Source organism: Sapajus apella, unplaced genomic scaffold (assembly GCF_009761245.1).
Source record: "Sapajus apella isolate SASKATOON/1434 unplaced genomic scaffold, GSC_monkey_1.0 scaffold4, whole genome shotgun sequence".
In the NCBI taxonomy this organism is placed as follows: Eukaryota; Metazoa; Chordata; class Mammalia; order Primates; family Cebidae; genus Sapajus; species Sapajus apella.
In genome coordinates this window covers 56221083-56235717 of record NW_022436944.1, presented here as the reverse complement: position 1 = coordinate 56235717, position 14635 = coordinate 56221083, and the positions used below count along the sequence as shown (strand labels likewise).

The 14635-nt window shown below is 43.7% G+C and overlaps 1 protein-coding gene across 2 annotated transcripts in view; it reads left to right on the top strand.

Annotated features, from left to right (window-relative positions):
* Positions 1-14635, top strand: part of TRANK1 (tetratricopeptide repeat and ankyrin repeat containing 1) — a 123145-nt gene that overhangs the window by 4753 nt on the left and 103757 nt on the right. The gene's annotated exons all lie outside the window — the stretch shown is intronic.

Sequence of the window (14635 nt, the reverse complement as noted above, 5' to 3'; positions counted from 1 at the left end):
AATACAAAAAATTAGCTGGGCATGGTGGCGCATGCCTGTAGTCCCAGCTGCTCAGGAGGCTGAGGCAGGAGAATTGCCTGAACCCAGGAGGCGGAGGTTGCGGTGAGCCGAGATCGTGCCATTGCACTCCAGCCTGGGTAACAAGAGCGAAACTCCGTCTCAAAAAAAAAAAAAAAAAAAAAAAAAAAAAAATTTGCCAGTCATGCTGGCGCACATCTGTAGTCCCAGCTACTCAGGAGATGGAGGCAAGACAATCGCTTGAACCTGGGAGGTGGAGGTTGCGTTGGGCCAAGATCACACCACTGCACTCCAACCTGGGCTACAGAGCGAGACTCCATCTCAAAAAAAAAAAAAAAAAACCAAAAAGTTGAGCAAAGGGGCTTAGACCGTAAACATCAACATAATAGTAATAGTAATGATGATAACAGTTCAGCCCGGTGCCAGGCTCTATGTTGGATGTGTTTCATATATTATCGTATTTAATTCCCACATAAATATTTTGAACGATTCCCATTTTACAGATGCACCTGCACTAGAATGTGAGCTTCTGGGGCACTCTGCATAATCATCGGGTGCCTAAATGAAGGACATATGGCAGTTACGGGGCAGCCTGGGCCTAGCACAGATACGTGAATCAAAAATTTTTTTTTTTTTTTTTTTTTTTTGGAGACAGAGTTTCGCTCTTGTTACCCAGGCTGGAGTGCAATGGCGCGATCTCGGCTCACCGCAACCTCCGCCTCCTGGGTTCAGGCAATTCTCCTGCCTCAGCCTCCTGAGCAGCTGGGACTACAGGCACGCGCCACCATGCCCAGCTAATTTTTTGTATTTTTAGTAGAGATGGGGTTTCACCATGTTGACCAGGATGGTCTCGATCTCTTGACCTCGTGATCCACCTGCCTCGGCCTCCCAAAGTGCTGGGATTACAGGCGTGGGCCACCGCGCCCGGCGTGAATCAAGATTTATGCGTAACCTGTGGCTAGCTGATGCTTCACTAAATCATTTGTCTTGAGACAGTGTGGAATGCTGACTTCTTGGTGATTCTTTGGGCTGGGTTTTGCGGGAATTTGATTTTAATTTTAAAGGCCTTTTTTCTGATTTTCCCAATAACCTTCACTCTTTGTGCACCTCTTCTCTCATATGTGTTGTTAACACAGATTTTTATATCAGACTTAGGTTTGTTTCTTGCTTGGAGAAGTCCGTTCATTTTGTGTAAATCTATTTCCTGACCTGTAAAATTGGGATATTTGTACCTCCTGGCATTCTTAGGGACATTCAATGAGAAGATGCTTGGGATGGGTTTAGGACAGGGCTGGGCACATAGTAACTGCTGAATACATTTTATTTGTTATCATGCAGCTGCCTTGAACCATTCGGCACACTAAGGAGAAGTCATGTGTCTACGACGAGCTGCACAAAGGGAGGGATGCCTTAGGGTCTACTCTTTGGAGGTTGAATGACTGAGATGCCACTTCAGTTGAAACTGATCTGTCTTTGCTATTTATTTATTTATTTATATATTTTTTGAGACAGAATCTAGCTCTGTCATCCAGGCTGGACTGCAGTGGCACAATCTCGGCTCACTGCCACCTCCGCCTCCCGGGCTCAAGTCATTCTCCTGCCTCAGCCTCCAGAGCAGCTGGGATTACAGGTGCGTGCCACCATGCCTGCCTAATTTTTTTTAATTTTTAGTAGAGAAAGGATTTTGTCATGTTGGCCAGGCTGATCTCGAACTTCTGACCTTAGCCTCCCAAAGTGCTGGGATTATAGGTGTGAGCTGCCACGCCTGGCCTGTCTGCCCTTTAGTAGTATTTCTTGAGCATTTTCCAGCTTGGTTTTAGAGAGTTGCAACCATCATCTGTCTTTCAAGGCCCATCTCATCTGCACACTGTCCATTACTCAAATGTAGGGTGAGGCTCTCAGCTCATCCTTCCTCTTCATTAGTTTTTTTTTTTTTTTTTTTTATTAGTTTTTTTTTGAGTTAAAACATTTCTCCTTTTGTGAAATTATTGGGGCATTAGATGGTACTTTTATTTTATTTATTTATTTATTTATTTATTTTTTAAGATGGGGTTCCACCATGTTGGTCAGGCTGGTCTTGAACTCCTGACCTCAGGTGATCCACCCGCCTTGGCCTCCAAAGTGCTTGGATTACAGGTGTGAGCCACCACGCCCGGCCTAGATGGTACTTTTAAAAAAAGTTCTTTTTTTGTCAAAATGAAGTGTTGGCAACCCTATCTTAGATTCTCTTCAATTTCTTTTTTTTTCTTTTTTTGAGACAGGGTCTCACTCTGTCACCCAAGCTGGGATGCCATGGTGTGATCACAGCTCACTGCAGCCTTGACCTCTTCTGTTTGAAATGATCCTCTCACTGGGCGCGGTGGCTCACGCCTGTAATCCCAGCACTTTGGGAGGCCGAGGCGGGTGGATCACGAGGTCAAGAGATCGAGACCATCCTGGTCAACATGGTGAAACCCCGTCTCTACTAAAACTACAAAAAATTAGCTGGGCATGGTGGCGCGTGCCTGTAATCCCAGCTACTCAGGAGGCTGAGGCAGGAGAATTGCCTGAACCCAGGAGGCGGAGGTTGCGGTGAGCCGAGATCGAGCCATTGCAATCCAGCCTGGGTAACAAGAGCGAAACTCCATCTCATAAAAAAAAAAAAAAAAAAAAAAAAGAAATGATCCTCTCACCTCAGTCTTCTGAATAGCTAGGACCCAGGCATGCACCACTATGCCTGGCTAATTTTTAATTTTTTTGTAGAGATGTCGTCTCACTATGTTGGCCAGGCTGGTATTGAACTCCTGGGCTCAAGCCATCCTCCCACCTCAGCCTCCCAAAGTGCTGGGATTACAGGCATGAGCCACCACGCCTATCCCATTTGCTTTTTTGTGTGTGCAAACTACTGTTCTCCAGTTCCAAAAAGATAGGAACTGCTGATCCTCCAGGATTGTTGTTTGCTTTTAGTATTTCCGAATCTCCAGGACTAGAATTGCTCGCAGGGATATGTAGCCTTGTTTGCTGACCATTAGATTCTGGATAGGTGTTTATTTGTAAACAGCTTTTTCCATTGTTTTCCCCAAGTAGCTAACAGCTTTGGTGATTTTATTTTAATGGGACTTACCTGGTTGTTTCTGGTTTGAACTTAGTGTGGCTGGCTTTTGTTAAAGGTTTGTATCTTTCTCCAAGGAACAGCTGACTGTTCAATATTTCTTGGCTTTACAGGAAATGGGCAGAAATCCAATACCACCAGTGAAATAATCTAGTCTGAACTAAATCCACCAAATTTTTATTCCTTTCCTAGTCCCCCTAGCTTAATCATCTGCCTTGATAAATAAGAAGTGGACAGGATCATTTATTCATGTAACAAATGCTGAGCCCTTGGGTTGCAGAAATAATAATACTTAAGACTGAGTTTTTGCCTTAAGAATTCAGGCTGCTAGGGAAAGCAGTAAAACAAATTAGTGTCTGGCACAGAGCTGTCGAGACTAGCACAGTGCCCAAAACATAGAGGCAGAGTGGGAAGTATATGTCAAAAGAAGAGTAAATCATAATTCAGGGTATTAAGTGGTATAAAAGTTACACACAGAGCCTTATAGAGGTGCGTTAAGAGCAGCAGCAGTGACTGTGGCCCCTTACCCTCCCAGGGTGGGCATGCAGGGAACAATGACGTTTTCAGGGGCTTAGAGTGGAGGGAGGGAGAAGGGTTCGGAGCATCTGAAAGTCCCTCGGGGAAGAGCCAATGTTCAGGGAAATTGTGCTTGGGAGGCAGATGGGGTGGGGGAACCGGGGTGATCTTGGAGTCTTTTTTAACCTGGACACATAGCACATGATCTGATGGTCTTGGGGACTGTCTTACTGGTGAAGAGGTGAAGCTGGAGCTGGGTGAGGCTGGGCCAGGGAGAGCAGTGAAAAGGCCAATATTGTATTATCCAGCCTGGCAAGGAAGATACCTCTGGAGGGTGTGTGTGAACCCAACTCAGAGTTGGCTATGCTCGGGCCTGCATGCCTCCTAAGGGAGGCAGGCTGGGAATGAGCTTGAGAATAGGCGACTGTGTGTCTTTGGCTTGTGGTTTCCCAGTTAGGACACTCTGGATGCTTGTGCTTAAATGCACAAGTTGATTTTTGGCCCAAGTCTTTGTTGTCATGTAAACTGGGAATGGCACCTAGGATTCATCTGGGGTGTGAACATGTGGCCATCTGGAATGAATGCTGCACAAAGGGTTCTGAGGCCTTGTCAGGTGCTGCAGGGAGGAAACCGTGACCAGAGATACCCAGAGTGGGGTGAGGGTAGGACACGCCTGGAATTGTAGACCCCTGTCTTATGTGAAGTTGCAGAGAAGATGAAACAGGCAGGTCACTCTTCCTTTTTTTTTTTTGAGATGGAGTCTCTCTCTTGTTGCCCAGGCCAGACTGCATTGGCATGATCTCAGCTCACCGCAACCTCTGCCTCCCAGGTTCAAGTGATTCTCCCAAGTAGCTAGGATTACAGGCATGCGCCACCTCACCTGGCTAATTTTGTATTTTTAGTGGAGGCAGGGTTTCTCCATGTTGGTCATACTGGTCTCGAACTCCCAGCCTCAGGTGATCTGCCCACCTTAGCCTCCCAGTGCTGGGATTACAGGCGTGAGCCACTGTGTCCGGCCTGCTTCCTTCTTTTTTAATGGATGAGAGAAAAAAACAACTCTGACTATTTAGACAGAAGGAGGGAAGTTCTGGAAGGGTGCTTAGTAACCAAGGAAGGGGTAGGGAACAGCTGGGCCTCAGGGCAATGGAATGTGGAATTTGGGGGCTGTGAGAGAGCCCCGCTTTCTGCCTTTCTTCTCTCTGGGCACAGGCATTGTATTCTTTTACCCCCAGAAGTTGGCTTCTTTTCGGGGTAGGAAGTAAGGCTGCAACCTTCTGAAGCCTCCCGTTTCAGCTTCCAACACAAGGGGACTCTTCCCAAAGTTCTAGTTCAAAAATTCCCAGGAAAGGGCCTTGTCCTGACAGGTCAGACCCGGGGAGCACACTCAAGGCCCAGGCCTGCCTCTCTGTTCCTTGACTGTCCCCTGGAAGGCCTTTGCAGTGAGCCGAGCAGCCATCTAGAGCATGCTGACCATGGTGACACTGCCCTCCAGCTGAAAAGAGTTTTGTAGGGATCCTGAGCAAGTGCCCTGTTTCCTAAAGGAACAATCACAGTAGAGGACTTGGGGCCATTTCCAGACATCACAGTGCTGCTGTCTCCCCTCTCGTCCTCACAGCCTCTCTTAGCCTGGGAAGTAGGGCAAGGCCTTGAGTCCCACCTACTTTCTCAGTTGTAGCTGCTTAATTGATTAGTAATTTCTGGGAACTCCTTTGAGAAAGAGGAAAATGCTAAGGCTCTGTTTTTACCAAATATTTTTTCCTTACTGGGTAAACGAAGCAAAGGTTCTGTAAATGTTGCAGGGATTACATTCAAATAACATGCAGGGATCACCATGGCCCATGTGCCATTAACCTGAACTGTTATGAACCAGGGGCAAACCCTGGGATCTCAGCCTGTGTTTCCTGCCTACCCAGAAATGGCAGGTGACAGGTGGTGTGGACCAGGGTGCTGGGGTGGATGCCAGGAGGTAATCCTGAATTTCCCTTCTGGTGCTCAGGCCCCCTAATCTCTGGGCTTTTGAGTTTTTTGCTCTAGAAATTGTCATCTAACCATCTCACTTTATTAAATTTTTTCTATTTATGTGATTCTGTGAATATATTCAGAATGGTGTATTAGTTTCTTAGGGCTGCAATAACAAATTACCACAAATCAGATGACCTAAAACAACAGAAAAATGTACTCTGTCATAGTTCATTAGCATTCTCCCCGTTCCCAGATCTACTCCCCAAAGATCACTGCTCTTATTAGTTTAAGTCAGAAATCTCTGTAGATCAAGTGTACATACACACATGTATCCTTAAGCTCTTCAACTTGTTTTCTGCATTGCTCTCCAGTTTGCTTTATTCACTTTAATTGAATATTTTGACACTCTGATAACTCTAACACATAGGTGTTCGTTTATTTGAGATGGAGTTTCACTCTGTTGCCCAGGCTGGAGTGCAGATCTTGGTTCACTGCAACCTCCACCTCCTGGGTTCAAGCAATTCTCCTGCCTCAGCCTCCCAAGTAGCTGGGATGAAAGGCATGGGCCACCACACCTGGCTAGTTTATGCATTTTTAGTAGAGGGGTGTTTCACCACGTTGGCCAGGCTGGTCTCAAACTCCTGGCCCCAAACTCCTGGTCTCAAGTGATCCATCCACCTTGGCCACCCAAAGTGCTGGGATTACAGACGTGAGCCACTGCACTCAGCTGTGCATTTAACATTTCTTTTTATTTTTAAATTTTTAAAATTTTACTTTAAGTTCTGGGGTACATGTGCAGATCTTGCAGGATTGTTACATATGTATGCACATACCACGGTGGTTTGCTGCCTCCATCCCCCTGTCACCTACATTAGGTATTTCTCCTAATGTTATCCCTCCCCAATCTTCCCACCCCCTGCTATCCCTCCCCTAGCTCCCCCACCCCCCAACAGACCCCAGTGTGCGATGTTCCCTTCCCTGGGCCCATGTGTTCTCATTGTTCAACACCCACTTGTGAATGAGAACATGTGGTGTTTGGTTTTCTGTTCTTATGTCAGTTTGCTGAGAATGATCGTTTCCAAATTCATCCATGTCCCTGCAAAGGACACAAACTCATCCTTTTTTAGGCCTGCATAGTATTCCATGGTGTATATGTGCCACATTTTCTTTATTCAGTCTATCATTGATGAGTATTTGGGTTGGCTCCAAGTCTTTGCTATAGCAAACAGTGCTGCAATGAACATACGTGTACATGAGTCTTTATAATAGAATGATTTATAATCCTTTGGGTATACGCCCAGTAATGGGATTGCTGGGTCAAATGGTATTTCTATTTCTAGATCCTTGAGTAGTCACCACACTGTCTTCCACAATGGTTGAACTAATTTACACTCCCCCTAACAGTGTAAAAGTGTTCCTATTTCTCCACATCCTCTCCAGCATCTGTTGTCTCCAGATTTTTTAATGATTGCCATTCTAACTGGAGTGAGATGGTATCTCAATGTGGTTTTGATTTGCATTTCTCTAATGACCAGTGATGATGAGCATTTTTTTGTATGTTTGTTGGCATCATGTATGTCTTCTTTTGAAAAGTGTCTGTTCATATCCTTTGCCCATTTTTTGATGGAGTTGTTTGCTTTTTTCTTGTATATTTGTTTTAGTTCTTTGTAGATTCTGAATATTAGCCCTTTGTCAGATGGGTAGCTTGCAAAAATTTTTTCCTATTCTGTTGGTTGCTGATTCACGCTAATGATTGTTTCTTTTGCCATGCAGAAGCTCTTAAGTTTAATTATCTCCCATCTGTCTATTTTGGCTTTTGTTGCCATTGTTTTTTGTGTTTTAGTCATGAAGTCCTTGCCTATGCCTATGTGCTGAATGGTATTGCCTAGGTTTTCTTCTAGGGCTTTTAGGGTGTTAGGTCTTATGTTTAAATCTTTAATCCATCTGGAGTTAATTTTTGTGTAAGGTGTAAGGAAGGGGTCCAGTTTCAGCTTCTGCACATGGCTAGCCAGTTTCCCCAACACCATTTATTAAACAGGGAATCCTTTCCTCATTGCTTGTTTTTGTCAGGTTTGTCAAAGATCAGATGGTTGTAGGTGTGTGGAGTTACTTCCGAGGCCTCTGTTCTGTTCCATTGGTCCATATCTCTGTTTTGGTACAAGTACCATGCTATTTTGATTTCTGTAGCCTCGTAGTATAGTTTGAAGTCAGGTAGCCTGATGCCTCCAGCTTTGTTCTTTTCGCGTAGGATTGTCTTGGCTATATGGGCTCTTTTTTGGTTTCATATGAAGTTTAAGGTGTTTTTTTTTCCAGTTCTGTGAAGAAGGTCAATGGTAGCTTGATGGGGATAGCATTGAATCTACAAATTACTTTGGGCAGTATGGCCATTTTCACGATATTGATTCTTCCTAACCATGAACATGGAGTGTTTTTCCATCTGTTTGTGTCCTCTCTTATTTCCCTGAGCAGTGGTTTGTAGTTCTCCTTGAAGAGGTCCTTCACGTCCTTTTTTAGCCTCTCGTATTCCTAGATATTTTATTCCTCTTTGTAGCAATTGTGAATGGGAGTTTGCTCGTGATTTGGCTCTCTCTTTGTCTGTTATTGGTGTATAGGAATGCTTGTGATTTCTGCACATTGATTTTGTATCCTGAGACTTTGCTGAAGCTGCTTATTATCTTAAATCTCCTTAAGATGATAAGCATTGAACATTTCTATAGACAGATGTTGTATTGCTTTATCCTGCCATGGCAGTATGTGAATGAATCTCTACCCATAGCCATGTTGATTTATTTTCAGTGCCTTTTGACATACAGGAATTTGTAATTTTCATGGATTCATGTTTGTTACTTTCTTTATGATTTCTTCTTTTGGTATCATTAGAATGACCTCAAATGTGACGATTACATAAAACTGCACTAAAGCTCTTTTGAATTTATGTAATTCAAGAATTTAACAACATATGAAAAGCTTGTGAAGAAAAGTCTCGTGTTCTCTGCCCCGCCCTCCCAATAAGGCTAAATAATTTTATTTCTAGTGGATCTTTCCAGATTTTTTTTTTTTTTTTTTTTTTGAGACGGAGTTTCGCTCTTGTTACCCAGGCTGGAGTGCAATGGCGCGATCTCGGCTCACCGCAACCTCCGCCTCCTGGGTTCAGGCAATTCTCCTGCCTCAGCCTCCTGAGCAGCTGGGACTACAGGCACGCGCCACCATGCCCAGCTAATTTTTTGTATTTTTAGTAGAGACGGGGTTTCACCATGTTGACCAGGATGGTCTCGATCTCTTGACCTCGTGATCCACCCGCCTCGGCCTCCCAAAGTGCTGGGATTACAGGCTTGAGCCACCGCGCCCGGCAGATTTTTTTTTTTTTTTTAAAGAGACAGATTCTCCTGCTCTGTCACCTGGCTGAAGTGCAGTGGTGTGATCATAGCTCACTGATCCTCCTTAAGTGACCCTAACACTTTGGCCTCCCAGAGTGCTGGGATTACAAGTGTGAGCCACCACATCTGGCCCAGAATTTCTTTATGCACATACAAGCAAATGCAAATATATATTCCTTCTTTCTTTTTGTGAGAGGGTCTTGCTGTGTTGTCCAGGCTATACTGCAGTGGTGTGATTATGGCTCACTGCAGCCTTGACCTGGGCTCAAGTGATCTTTTTGCTTCCAGCCTCTTGAATAATCGGGACTGTGGGTGTGTGCCACTATGCCTGGCTAATTTTTGCATTTTTTGTAGAGATGCGGTCTCGCTATGTTGCCCCGGCTGGTCTGGAACTTCTGGGCTCAAGTGATCCACCCACCGTGGTCCCCCAAAGTGCTGAGATTATAGGCATGAGCCACTGCACTTATTCGGCAATTCTCTTTCTTTCTGCACAGAATGGAACATAATATACACACTGTTCTGCATTTGCTTTTTCAAATATATTTTGGCGGTTATACTAGGTCAGTATACAGAACCATCTTCACTCTTTTTTTTTTTAACACTTGATTACTACTTTGTTTTTGGTGGGAGCTGCTCTTTAATTTATTGAACCAGTCCCCTGTCGATGGGTGTTAAGATTGGTCCCAGTCTTTTATTATTACAAGTAACATGACAGTGAATAATTTTATACACTTGCCATTTCCCACGTATGCAGTCAGTCTGTAAGATCCATTCCCAGAAGTAGAGTCAGTTGCTAGATCAAAGACCATCTGCATGTGCCACTTTGTTAGATATTGGCAAATTTCTTCCTAGGTTGGTTGATTATCTAAAATTTGTACCTATATTTTCTCTTAGTGCTTTTCTTTTTTTCAGTGCTTTTTTTTTTGGCCGAAGGGAGCTGCACTTTAATGGGGTGGCACAGGACAGCAGAGCCCTCAGCCAGCAGGGCCTGCCAGCCAGCACAGCAGACGCGTTTACATGATGATAGATCCGGGTGTGGGACTGAGTGGCTGGCACCTAACCCTTCCCACCTGTGCTCATCGCCTGGATCTCAGTGCTTTTTAAAAAATGAGATATTTGCATGGAATAAAAGGCACAGATTTTAAGTTACTGTTCATTGAGTTTTAACAAACATACGCCTATGTGGCCACCATCACAGTCAAAATCCATACTTCCATTCTCTCAGAAAGTTCACTGATACCCCATTCCAGTCTGCACCCCTCTTTTTCGGCAACTACTGTTCTGATTTCTTAGATTTGCCTGTTTTAGAATTATGTTTTATTGTCTGGCTTCTTTTGCTCAACATAAACTTTTGAGATTCTTCATGTTGCTGTTTTTTTTTTTTTTTGTTCCGTCTCCAGGCTGGGAGTGTAGTGGTGCCATCTTGGCTCACTGCAACCTCCGCCTCCAGGGTTCAAGCGATTCTCCTGCCTCAGCCTCCGGAGTAGCTGGGATTACAGGCGCACACCACCATGCCCAGCTAATTTTTGTATTTTTAGTAGAGACGGGGTTTCACCATGTTGACCAGGATGGTCTTGATCTCCTGACCTCGTGATCCACCCGCCTCGGCCTCCCAAAGTGCCAGGATTACAGGCATGAGCCACCACGTCCCATCCATGTTGCTGTTTTTATCAGCAATTTGTTCCTTTTTATTGCTGTGGTATTTTCACACTGACTTTTTTTATTCTTTTGGAACTAACTTTGGTATACGTGGTGTACGACGTGTATTAGTTTCCTACTGCAGCCATAATAAATGACCACAAACTTAGTGGCTTAAAACAGCATGAATTTGTCATCTCACATTCCACAGGTTAGAAGTGTGGGTTAGCTTGGCTGGTTTCACACTGCCAAAACCAAGGTGTTGGCTGGCTGGGATCCTACAGGGAAAGTCTGTAAAGACCTCCGCTTTAAAACTCACTCATGTTGTTGAACAAGATCCAGTTCCTGGTAGCTGTAAGACTGAGGTCCTCATTTTCTTACTGAGTGTCAGCTGGGAGCCTCTGTTCCTTAAGGTGACCCACATTCCTCGTCACTCTTCCCCACTCCACCTTCAAGGCCTGCAGTGATGGACCCACTCCTTTTCATGCTTCAGATCTGCCGCATCTCAGCTGGGCGCAGTGGTTCACACCTGTAATCCCAGCACTTTGGGAGGCCGAGGCCGGTGAGTCACCTGAGGGTCAGGAGTTCAAGACCGGCCTGACATGTCGAAACCCCGTCTCTACTAAAAAAATAAATAAATTAGTTGGATGTGGTGGCACATGCTTGTAATCCCAGCTACTTGGGCGGCTGAGGCAGAATTGCTTGAACCTGGGAGGCAGAGGTTGTAGTGAGCTGAGATTGTGCCCTGGCACTCCAGCCTGGGCAACAAGATCAAAACTCCATCTCGCTGCTGCTGCATCTCTCCTTCCATGAGTTACTCTGAGTCCCTCCTCTTTCCGTGAGCTTCTCTGACTCCAGCCACGAGCCACAGCCAAAGAGTTCCTGTCGTTACATTGGACTCACCCTGATAATCCAGAATATTATCCCTAGCTTAAGGTCTGTAATCATTATTACATTGGTAAAGTTCTTTTTACTGTGTAATGTAATATATTCATAGTTTCTGGGGATGAGGATCTGGATATCTTTGGGGGAATCCATTACTTGGCCTACTGCATGGAGTCAAGTAGGAATTTAACTTCTTTTCCAGACAGCCAGTTGTACCAAATGATTCATTTCTTTTTTGATTTACTTAAAAAGCCACCTTTATCACACATGGAATGTGTTAATGCTTTTTGTACTATATATATTTATTACTGAATATTCTATTTTATTCTATCGATGGGCTTACTTTCATGTTAGTACCCGACTTTAACAATTTAACGTTTTACAGGCAAGGCACGGTGGCTCATGCCTGTAATCCCAGCACTTTGGGAGGCTGAGGCGGATGGATCGCTCAAGGTCAGGAGTTTGAAACCAGCCTGGCCAACATGGCGAAATCCTATCTCTACCAAAAATACAAAAATCAGCCATGCGTGGTGGTGCACATCTATAATCCCAGCTACTCAGGAGGCTGAGGCAGGAGAATCACGTGAACCCAGGAGGTGGAGGTTGCAGTGAGCCAAGGTTGCACCATTGCGCTCCAGCCTGGGCAACAGAGCAAGACTCTGTCTCAAAAAAAAAAATTATTTTAATGTTTTACAAATTTATATTTTAAAATGTTAGAGAAGATTCCCTCTTCCACTTTTAAATTTTTTATTTCGTTTTGTTTTATTTGATTTACTATTATCCTGTAAGCCTCACCTGAAAGAAGATTCCCTCATTCCCTCTTGATACTTCTCTTTTTATTAAAAACATCTTTGCAATTCTGGCTTATTTATTCTTTTAGATAACCTTGAGAGCTGCTTCATTAAGTTCTTTAAACATTTTATTTTTTATAAATTGAAATTTTGCTGAAAATATATATTAATTCATTAACATGGGAGGACTTGACATTTTATAATAGTGAATTTGTCTAAACAGAAACATGTTAGTATTTTAAAAATACTTTTTTTAATAAGGTTTTGTTTTTTTCCATGTAAGTCTTGAAAATTTAAGGACATTAGTTCATGATTTCTAAGGAGCTTTTAAAAAATGCTGCTATGAGAATTATATATATACTTTTTAAAATTAACATTTTCTTATTACCTTGGGTTTTCTTTGAAAATCTGTGTCTGTTTCCTCAGGTCACACAGATACAAGTTATTTTAGTCCTATATTAATTTAATCCTTGAAACATCAAATCATAAAGCAGTATTAATATAATTAACCCCCCCCCAGGAGTCCTGCTTCTGCTTTTCTCCCATAGTGAAATGTTCCATGTGTAATGAAGAATTTAATGAAAAACATCTTTTGAAGTACTGATTGGCAAAGAGACAGGAGTGAGTCAGTGTGTGGTGAATGAAGTCCTAATGTGAATGTCAAGGGAAACAGGACTTTAAAGTTGGCTGTATCAAAAATTCTTAATAGCTGATCAAGTTGGGATCAAATCAGTAGAAAACAAGACTTTTTTCCCCCATCCCCTTCTCAAACAAAAAAACAAGTTGCTTCATGAAATCATGTCAGAAATTTTTCTTTATTCTTGCTTTGTAATGTCAATGGCAGTTTTTATTGGGTGTACCTTGGTTTTGCAGGTCTTTGCTCTAGTTTTCAAGGGAACAAGTAGATAGAAACTTATGTATGTATAGGAAGCTATGGGACAGTAAACCATTTCCAGTTGTAATACTGTGGGCACTCATCAGGGAATGTTTGGAGAGATATGGGCTGGGTTTGCTCACCACAACCTGTGACCCCACATTCCATATCAAAATGTGGCACAGAAGTAATTCCATGAGAATTTAGTTCCTGACTGCAGATATTCATCTTCACATCTTAGATTTGTGCAGGCTAGGAAGACAGCGTGATTCTCAGAGGTGGAAATAAGATGGAGCATGGACATACCCAACCCCTCGCACACTCCAAAATTCGGGGAGACAGCCTCATACCCTCACACACAAGAGATTGAAGGCTAAATTTCCACTGAGTAGAAAAGTAATATTTCAGATGGTGCACCTGGCTTATTATTCTATCTGGAACTGCACGCTCCAAAACTTTCTGCAGTGATTGAGATATTCTAGATCTGCACTGTCAGATATTATTGGGGGTGAGCGGCGACTGGGCCGATGGCGTGGGGGAAAAGAATTTACCGAGACAGTTGTAGGTGACACAGGGCAGTTTTATTAGAGAAAGTAGAAAAATATGTTGCAAGAGGGCAACAGAGTCAGAAGAAGAGGAGCCGCCTGCCAGGAAACAGAGTGTTGCTGGGGGTTTTATAGGATGGTTCTTAGGCTGCAGAATGCTACGTGCAGTACCGATAAAACACCAACGTTGCAGTGAGCTAACTTGCAGGTATCTGGTGATAGTTCACGAAGGAAGATTGTAAGTTATTTGTGCAGGAGGGCTGTGTGTCTGGACCATGAAGAAAGGCAGACTTCTAGCTTATCTGATTTCTGTTTTTGCTTTCCCTCCGTCCCACTAGTCTGACTTCTGTAATTAGGACTCCACATTCCTCCCCTGACAGAGGAGCGATGACAAATCTTTGGCATGTGAGTGAAGGTCTCACCTTCACCTTCTTGCTGACCAGGGACGTAGAGTTAGCCCCACCTAGGATTGATAGTCGGTCAGGAGGTTACATGGGCCTAAATCCCTGGTTGGGAGATAAATTGGGCAGAGTTGCTGTGGGACCACAGGGGAACAGCATTTGCAGCCTAAAATTTTGTTCTGCTGGCTCCAAAGGGGATTCATTAGTTCTTTTAGTAGCTGATACCCTACTGCAGTAACATTTTCGTTTGAAGTTGTTGTATTCTAGAAGACACAAAACAAGAGATTTCTTTTTCTTTTCCTTTTTTTTTTTTTGAGACTGAGTCTTGCTCTGTCACTCAGGCTGGAGTGCAGTGGCGCGATCTCGGCTTACTGCAACCTGTACTTCCGGGTTCAAGTGATTCTTCTGCCTCAGCCTCCCGAGTAACTGGGACTACAGGCATATGCCATCATGCCCAGCTGAGTTTTTTTTCTATTATTAGTAGAGACGGGGTTTCACTATATTGGCCAGGCTGGTCTTGAACTCCTGACCTTGTGA